Raw genomic sequence first — 8,370 nt, 5'->3', positions numbered from 1 at the left:
GATCAAGAATATTTTTTTCTGCTCACAATAAAGGTTCTGTCAAAACTTGCTGGAGTGATGGCTTAAGTAATCTAGAAAGCAGGTGTGTTAGCTTTTGAGTCTTGTTGCACTATATTTCTTCATTTCATTAATTTCTCCCTTCACATCAACTGATAGTATAATACACCTAGTAATTTTTATTAGATGCTAGACATTAGGTTGCACCAAGTATATACTAGTTCCTTATTCCATTTTTAAGATGCTGATATATTGGCATTGACAACCATAGAAATGGCATTATCATAAATATTTCTGAAAGGCACTTTCTTGTGTAATTTATTATAGTAGGTTCCTTGTAAAGAAAACCTTATTTTGTGTAATTCTTCTTTAGCCTAGGGGGACATGAATTAGGCTTAATGCCTGGAGTCCCTGAATTCTCCTCCACTAACAGATCTTACTAATTCTTTGCACTTCACAGCTCTTACTTAGTGAGCAGGACTGTTTGACAGCATAATATTCTGTTCAGAGAAGCTGATTTCAGAAAAGAAGAGAAAAACTGAAGCTTTCTGCTGGAGGGAGTGGTTGTCTCATCTAAACATAGTGGAAAGGTTTAGTCTACCTGAATCAATGTTTCAAATCAAGCAGATCTAGCCTAGTCGTCATCAAGATGGAAACATTAATTTCCCTGAAATTTAATGTGTGTATGTTCCAGATCAGACCTTACTGAAGCTGCTATGGCTCTGTGAAGAAGTTATATAAACTCTGAAACCCTTGGCATGGTGAGCGGGCGTATGTCTTGGAATCAGTACGGAACTTTTTCCCTATTCACAATGTTGTGCAGAATCTGCCTGTGCCAGCAGAACTTCAAAGCCAGGAGGACTGAGGTCCCCCATCTACCTCTCTGCCACCATATTCTCCCTCACGTCCTTCTTTTCTCTTAAAAAACCCACCCCAAAAAAATCCAAATATTAACATAAAAATATTAGACTATTAAGCATGAAAGCCTACACCAAGGCCTGAATTAATGCAATATTAAAGCTAAAAGGAAATATTAAAGAGAATCCTGACAGGAATTCACATTACAGCAAAAGGTATGTAAAACCTTACCAAGGTCCCTCATGTATATGGATTTTGATATCATTATTTAGCTGCGTAATCACAGTAGTATACATTTTCCCTACAAACTTAGATATGAGTATAAATTCTATTTTTAAACTTTGATATGCCAGATAGAGTTAAAAAAGCATTTAGATTAAAAACACAAACTATAAGACGGTTAGAAAATATACTACAGATAAAAAATAATAATTAAGTAAGTAAATATACTTCCACTGCTTAGTACAGTTCAAAACTTGATCATTTTATAAACATGCAGACTAGACTTTATGTCAACATCTGGAAGCTAAAATTTACCTGTACTGGTTTTGATAGTTCCCTTCCCTATTTTTTTTTATTTTGTTTATTTCCAAGAAATATGGTACAGTGATAATTTTCACTGGAATTCCTTTTTTCTGGAGGTGCAATAATGCTGAGCACTGGTAAGCATCATTGAACAAAAGGGCGTGAATAAAGAAGGTAATTATTTTGTATTACATGATCAAACTATTAATCACCCAAATTAATTCTCCCGGTCAGGTAAAATTGTAGGCAATATTTCATTCCACTTCCCACCCTGCACCCCACAAAAGTAATAAACTCAAACAAGTTTTGTTTATACCAAAACATATCTTCAAACCATTGCTAAGAGTCTGTTGCTAGCAGTGAGAGTGATAGTAACTCCCTGTAGGAAATAAAGCAATATCTTTAAATAGTCTTAAAGCACCAACTTTTAAAAAAAATCTCATAATTCTGTTAAAAAGTTTTCTACCAAAAGAAGACAATATGATTAGCTTACAGAGGTTTGTTAAATATATTGTCTGATACATTTCTTTATCCACTTTACATGACCTTCATATGAAGAACAAGATAAAGATGCTATTGTCTTAGCAGAGGGGGCTTTATTCCTACGAGATAGAACAATTTCTTCCGATTTGTACACATCCTCTGATCTGTTTGCTATATAGGTTTTATAAGCTTTTTTTTCCCAATGACAATGATGAAAACAGCTGAATACTCTTGAAGAGTTTTAGTCTTTCAAGATAATTTGGAGTATCTTCTAGACTGTAACTAGCTCCAGGTTATATTCTTCTTCTCTGAAGGAATTTGGCAAAATGAAGGTAAACCTCATTCTTTGACCATTACATATATATAAAGGTGTTGTCTCTAAAGTATTTTATTCTTGTGAAAAATGCAGTCAGGTTGTTATAAAAGTGAGAGTCCTCCATTCAGCTGTACCCAGCTGAACAACCTTATAGGTACCAGGATTGCCACTTTTGTTGACAGAAAACCTAAAAGATAAATGTAAAACATCAATAGAACATTAGGGCTCCAAATTTAACCATTTATTTGTTAGGAAATTATCACTTTTTTTATTCAACTATACAGAACAATTTTTAATTATGTGCTCATATACAATTTTTACAAGGATTCCTGTATCCTTCTCTTTGTTGGACTGTGCTCAGTGAATAAGGCAGCTGTTTGCTATAATTCTTGTCTTTATTGTTCAGTTCATGATTCCATCATTCATATGCTGTACAACATATAAACCCTGCAGATAATGAAAATGACTCCTGTTCTTCATAATGAAGGGCACTGTTTTCAGACCCCCTTTTCCATGTCTTCTGAAGTCATGATTCATTCATCATGGATTACCCCTTCAGTAAAATAGGATAATGAGATTAACCTCCTTTGTAATCTGTATTGAGATTTATTGATGAAAAGTGCCTTATTCTTATTATTCACCACACATTTCATATTCTGCAGTGAATAAAGCAGTGTGTAATGGCATTATAGACCCTTGCTCCATTAACTGTATAACTCTATCTCATTTTATATGCATCTTTACAGCCAAGATTCTGTTCCTTCCATACATACCATTTCAAATCATGTTCCACATCCACCTACAAATAAAAATTAAATTGTATTCTGGTTGTTTACATATGCACTGCAACTTCAATAGGTTTGTGAAAGCTTCTGTTTTCACTTTAAGTTTCTATTAATTTTATATGTGTATGTCCAGTGTATGTATTTCCAGTGCAACTGGCACTGTTCATATGCAGTGTAATAGAACTGCAATGTTTACTTATAATTTGTACTACTTATAATTTGTTCTGAACCATTTTTTACTGGATCACTAAAAGGCCCATCTGCAAACTAGGGACTATGTCCCTTTCAAATTTCAAATTTCTACAACCTTTTTGAGATTTTGAAGCTCCACTCCTACCCTGGCACTAGCCTTGGACAAGTTTTCACACATTCATACACATGCATACACACAACGTGTCTAGATTCTATTTTGTGATTTATCTTCTGGATTATTGAAGACAACATTGGTGGAGGTAGTCAATTCTCAAAAGTTGGTACAGTCTTTTAGATTCAAAATACTTTTGTCCTTTCCATTTTCAATGTTTCTCTGTTACAACAAATTAAAAACAATATAAACCTACAGACACTGAAATTAATTCTCTAACATATCTGGTGTCTTTTCCCTCCTTTTTCGGTAAAACTTCTAGCTCATTACTTGTTTTTCTCCTTTTCTGCTGTGTCTACCATCCCCTTTTTGAAGGTCACTTCAAACAATTCATCCCCAACGGAAGTGCTAGAAATAGTAGCCGATTGGTCTTTTATGGTATGAACCATGACTACTTTGCAAGAACTAGCACTTAGTGGCTTTGTACAAACTTGTGCTAGTAAAAGAAAATCAAGCTCTACAGTGGGAATTGTTGAATATACCATTGTAAATTGTTTTTAACAGAAGAAAGCATTTCTGAGTAGAACAGATGGATGGATCAGTGGCTCTTGTCTATGAAGTACCTGATTTGAAATATGTAATGTTTTGTAAGAGCCTATCTTTTTATACTGTACTCTTTTTGGGAGTATTACAGGAATATTACATATTAATAGCATATTAGCCTTCACATTCTTCATCAAGCTATCAAGTTCCTATGCATTCTGTATAAGGTGTAATACTCTCTTATTGGCACTCGAAAAACACAGCCATCTGGTATGTACATGTTTCACCACTTTGCGTGTTTCTTTTTCACAGATTGCTCGGGGATCTCCTTTTACTTTGGTAGTTTTGTCACAGTGAAAAATAAATGTTGAAAACCATGCATTCTATATTAACAAGACACCTTTTTCATAGTCTACTCAGCTGCTAAATGAATGATTTGGCAAGAATTTCAAGTTGCATGCACTGAAGTATTAAGCTATAAATATAAAATGTTTAAGAACTGCTGAATCCATCTTATTGCTTGCATGATTTGATAAGTGTCCAACTACACTTATATCCAGTGGATTCTTAGAGTTCAGAGATGTCTTTTCCTTTGCCTATGCTGTTATCACATTAATAAGATACATGTTGAAATGTATCTTTCAAAGAAGGATGAGGTAAGGGATTTTATTCACTTGAATAAAAAATATCCAAAACAGGATGTATACTAAAGGTAAGGCACCAGATATGTTATTTTCTCTTAAAAACTTTGTTTTACATTTCCCCGTCCCCAGATACATTAAGAAGTTGTTGTAAAATTCCAGATATATTCTAAGACACTATCCTAGGAAGCATTATTCTCTACTATTCTGAAATATTTCTAGTCATTATTTACACATTTTAGGAAGTCCTTCTCTAGAGAAAGTTTATTTCCTGTACACATGAACAATTGTTCACTTAAGGCTAGATTGTGTCACCTTAATAAGCATATTTTGGGGATCTAAGGGGCCACAATTAACCTTCTGTTTGCTATTTGCTCTAAAGGGATGATAGTGGGCGTATAGTATAGGCCATGGTGTAGTGGCCATTTACTCCTGCATAAAAATTTTCTTCCTAAATAAAAATGTGAATCATGGTAGAGTTCTTAATCTCCTTTATTTCACTACATAGACACATCACCCAAGTCACAATCTCAAGGTTCTTTTCTTTTAAGGTTTCCAAGTTCATTCCGGTATATACATCATATAATATACACAATGGCAAGAAGAAAGCCAAAAGAAGAAGTTGCTGTAAAGCATTTCAAATGCCAGGTGAAAAGGTATTCTCCCTGAGCCATAGGTCACAAGCTTATGCCTGCTCATCTTCACATTTCTTGTTTGAGTTTGAAACACTCTTAAAGAGTTTTGACAGTGGCCATAGGGGCTGCTAGTGCACTGCCATCCTGAATCTGCAGTTACGAAACAAGCATTGTGTCTACATGTGCAATTTCAGCACAGTGGCGATAGGTGACACAAAGGCAGAAGAAAGAGATTTTGAAAATCTGCCAGTCTGGACAGGGAATAGGGATCAAGTTCCCATGAAAATCAAAGCTTTGTTGCTAGCCTAAGCAATAAAGTCTTGGAAATGAAAGTTACTGAAAAACTGCTGACGGTCATTAAATTATACTGGCAAAAGTACTTAACCGAAAAAGGGAATGCATATGAAATCTGCATGCTCGGGGTGCTGCTATTACTCTGTCCCTTAATAGGGTTAAGGGGGTTAGATCATTTTTTTGCTACCTCTCTCTCATTGGCTATGCCCATAAATAGGGAATTAAGATAAAGGATTAGTTATAAAAAAGATTATAATTCAGAGAATCCTTGCAAAAAACAGTAGTCAGATAAGTAGGAAATTAGTCTATTCTCCTGGCACCCGGTATGTCAAGTATTGGAAGGGAACTGATAATGTTGCCACATTAAACAAAGTCAATGTTGTCTAAACCATTGGAAAAAACATTCTGGCAAGGAGAGAAGTTTGAGAGACATGAGCAGCTAGAGTAGATAAGGAGTTTGTTTAAGCACCAGACCTTTTACATGGTAGCTGAAAATTCATTGACATTGTCTTTTGTATTGAGTAATATTGATAATTATAGCATCACTAAAGGATCACAGTGTAGTTACGAGTCTGTAAATATTTTCATTGCAACCAGTCTTTGCAGATAATTAGAACTCACATTTTCAAATTGAAGGGGAAAAGCAATTTTGAAAAAGTAATCACTGCACTACCAACTATCCATTGTAACATCTCACAAAATATATCTACAACTCTTTCTAAATTCAGAAATTATCCTGTTACTAGAACACAATATCTAAATCAATATTAAAAATGTTACAGCTGTGCTAGAGAAGACAGGACAAAATGTTTTTGATATCAGTTTAGGAAGCACGAGTGGGGGGTTTTTGGGGTAGAAACTGTTTTCTACAATATCACTGAAAATGGTTTATGTTCTGACTACACTTAAATATGTGTCAACACCAAGTCAGTAACAGTTTATTATGGTAAGCAATAGGTCAATTTCCCAGTGAGGTGGGTAGCAGGTCTGGCAAGCAATTTACATCTCATGTTATCTAAAGCTTACTAGTTTCCAAATATCACACTGGGGTTTCTCTGAGTGTACTAGACTGCACAAAATTCAGTGACAACAGACAAACCTGTTGATGGCACCAGAACTTAACAGTAGTGTCATGCTGTAAATATTTTATCAACAAGTTCCCACAACAATTACAGGTAGATCTCACCTGGCAAATCTGAGAGCAAATGTTTTTCTTTAGTTCATAATGTCATATATACTACTGTTTATAGTTACAAATTATTATTATTGCCATTACTCCCACTGTTACTACCACCAGTGCTATTATTATGTTAATATTATTAAAGTCTAGGTTTACAGTATATGATAGAATATGTAGAGAACATGTCAGGTTATAAATGGCCAGGCCAGGACTGCTAGCTCACAGACACATAACTTTGAGCATTTATAGAGGTGCGCCGGGAGTGGGAGGGGGGGAGCAGTGGAGGGGAGTGTCATGAGTACCATGTGTATCAACATCCCCTTGCTGAAAATTGGTAGCAAGGGGTTTTAACTAAAGTTCATTGAATGAGCAATTACAGCACGTCGGAGCAGCTTCCCTGCATGTGTATAGGCACCCTTTGTGTGTACTCCTTGCTGTCCATAGGAATAAAATTTTTGAATTAGTTGAATAATGTGTTCCTTTTCCAGTATTCTTAATCCCTTCACAACTGACATTGATATAACACCATTCAGGGACAGCAGCAGTAGTACTATATTAATTTTCCCAAGGCAATCAATTGCCCCCAGTTCTATGATCAGCTCATGGTTTTATCTCAACTTATCTCTGATGGCATATTGACTTTGCATTTTGCATTATTATTTTTAGTCTATTTCTAATTATTCTAGACATCAAGACCATCTATTTCTTTCCAAGTGATATCCTAAAACACCTATGTATTGATGATGACTATTAGTTTTGAGTCATCAACACATTTCATTAACACATGTTCATGTTTTGTTCCAAGGTAATTAATAAAAATACTCTACAGCAGGGGTTGTCAACTGGGGGTACGTGTACCCCCAGGCATACTTGAGATGGTGCTAGGGGGTATTTGCGGTTGAGCAGGGATGGAGTGCCACCAGCAGGATCCTGCACTGTGTGCCTGGCCAGACGTGGGAGCTGAAAGAAGCTTGCACACGGTGATTGCTGCCACTCTGCATCTGGCCATCCCCTCCTTTCTCCCTCCCCCCTCTTCAGAGTTGGGGGTACACTACTCCATGTCCAGCTACCAGAGGTACAATGATGCAAAAAGGTTGAAAACTCCTGCTCTGCAGCTATGTCCACATGAACATGGATTTTTGTTTCCCTGGTCAAACATCTGTGCCATGTACCCTAGTGTGTGGCAGGTTACTCTGGGTGGGCTGGAGGAGGCTGGGACCAGCAACTGTGCTGGCCCCAGCAGCTTTACCTGAGGTTCTGGGGGCTTCATGGGGCTGCAGCTGCTGGTGATCCTGCTGCTCAAGGTTTGGCCAGACTCTGGTTTTGGGCAGTGCATTCTGCCCCCATGTGTGCTGCCCTGCTTTTTTTTCTTGCAGGATTTTTGACCCATGTGAAAAAAAAAACCCGCACTGCTACCTTGAAGTGTGGGGAACACCTGAATGTGGTGCTGCATATGGGTCTACAGAGCCACATACTGCATGGTCACACTCATCTGTACATTGCTTACTAGGCTGAGGCTTCCTTTCAATAACACCCATTATTATTAGAGACCTATTTAATTCACAGTTTTGCCAATTATACAGAGACTGCAAATCTGGGATTGTCTGCAAAATCCACAAAATCAACAAAAAAGAAAATTAAAATAAAATGCTAGCTCTCCAGTGGGAGCCAGAGGTCCTTGATGTTGGGAAGGGAAGGCACAAGAAGGACAGCAGACAAAATGACAGCTGCCCCCTCATCCCATTTTCTGCTACCAGGGCCTCTCCACCAATGAGCACTAGGGGATTGGGCCACATGAAGGGCAACCAG

The sequence above is a fragment of the Crocodylus porosus genome, unplaced genomic scaffold, assembly GCF_001723895.1.
Source record: "Crocodylus porosus isolate Cpor-Errol unplaced genomic scaffold, CroPor_comp1, whole genome shotgun sequence".
Taxonomy (NCBI): domain Eukaryota; kingdom Metazoa; phylum Chordata; order Crocodylia; family Crocodylidae; genus Crocodylus; species Crocodylus porosus.
Note: the sequence above shows the minus strand (reverse complement) of the source record.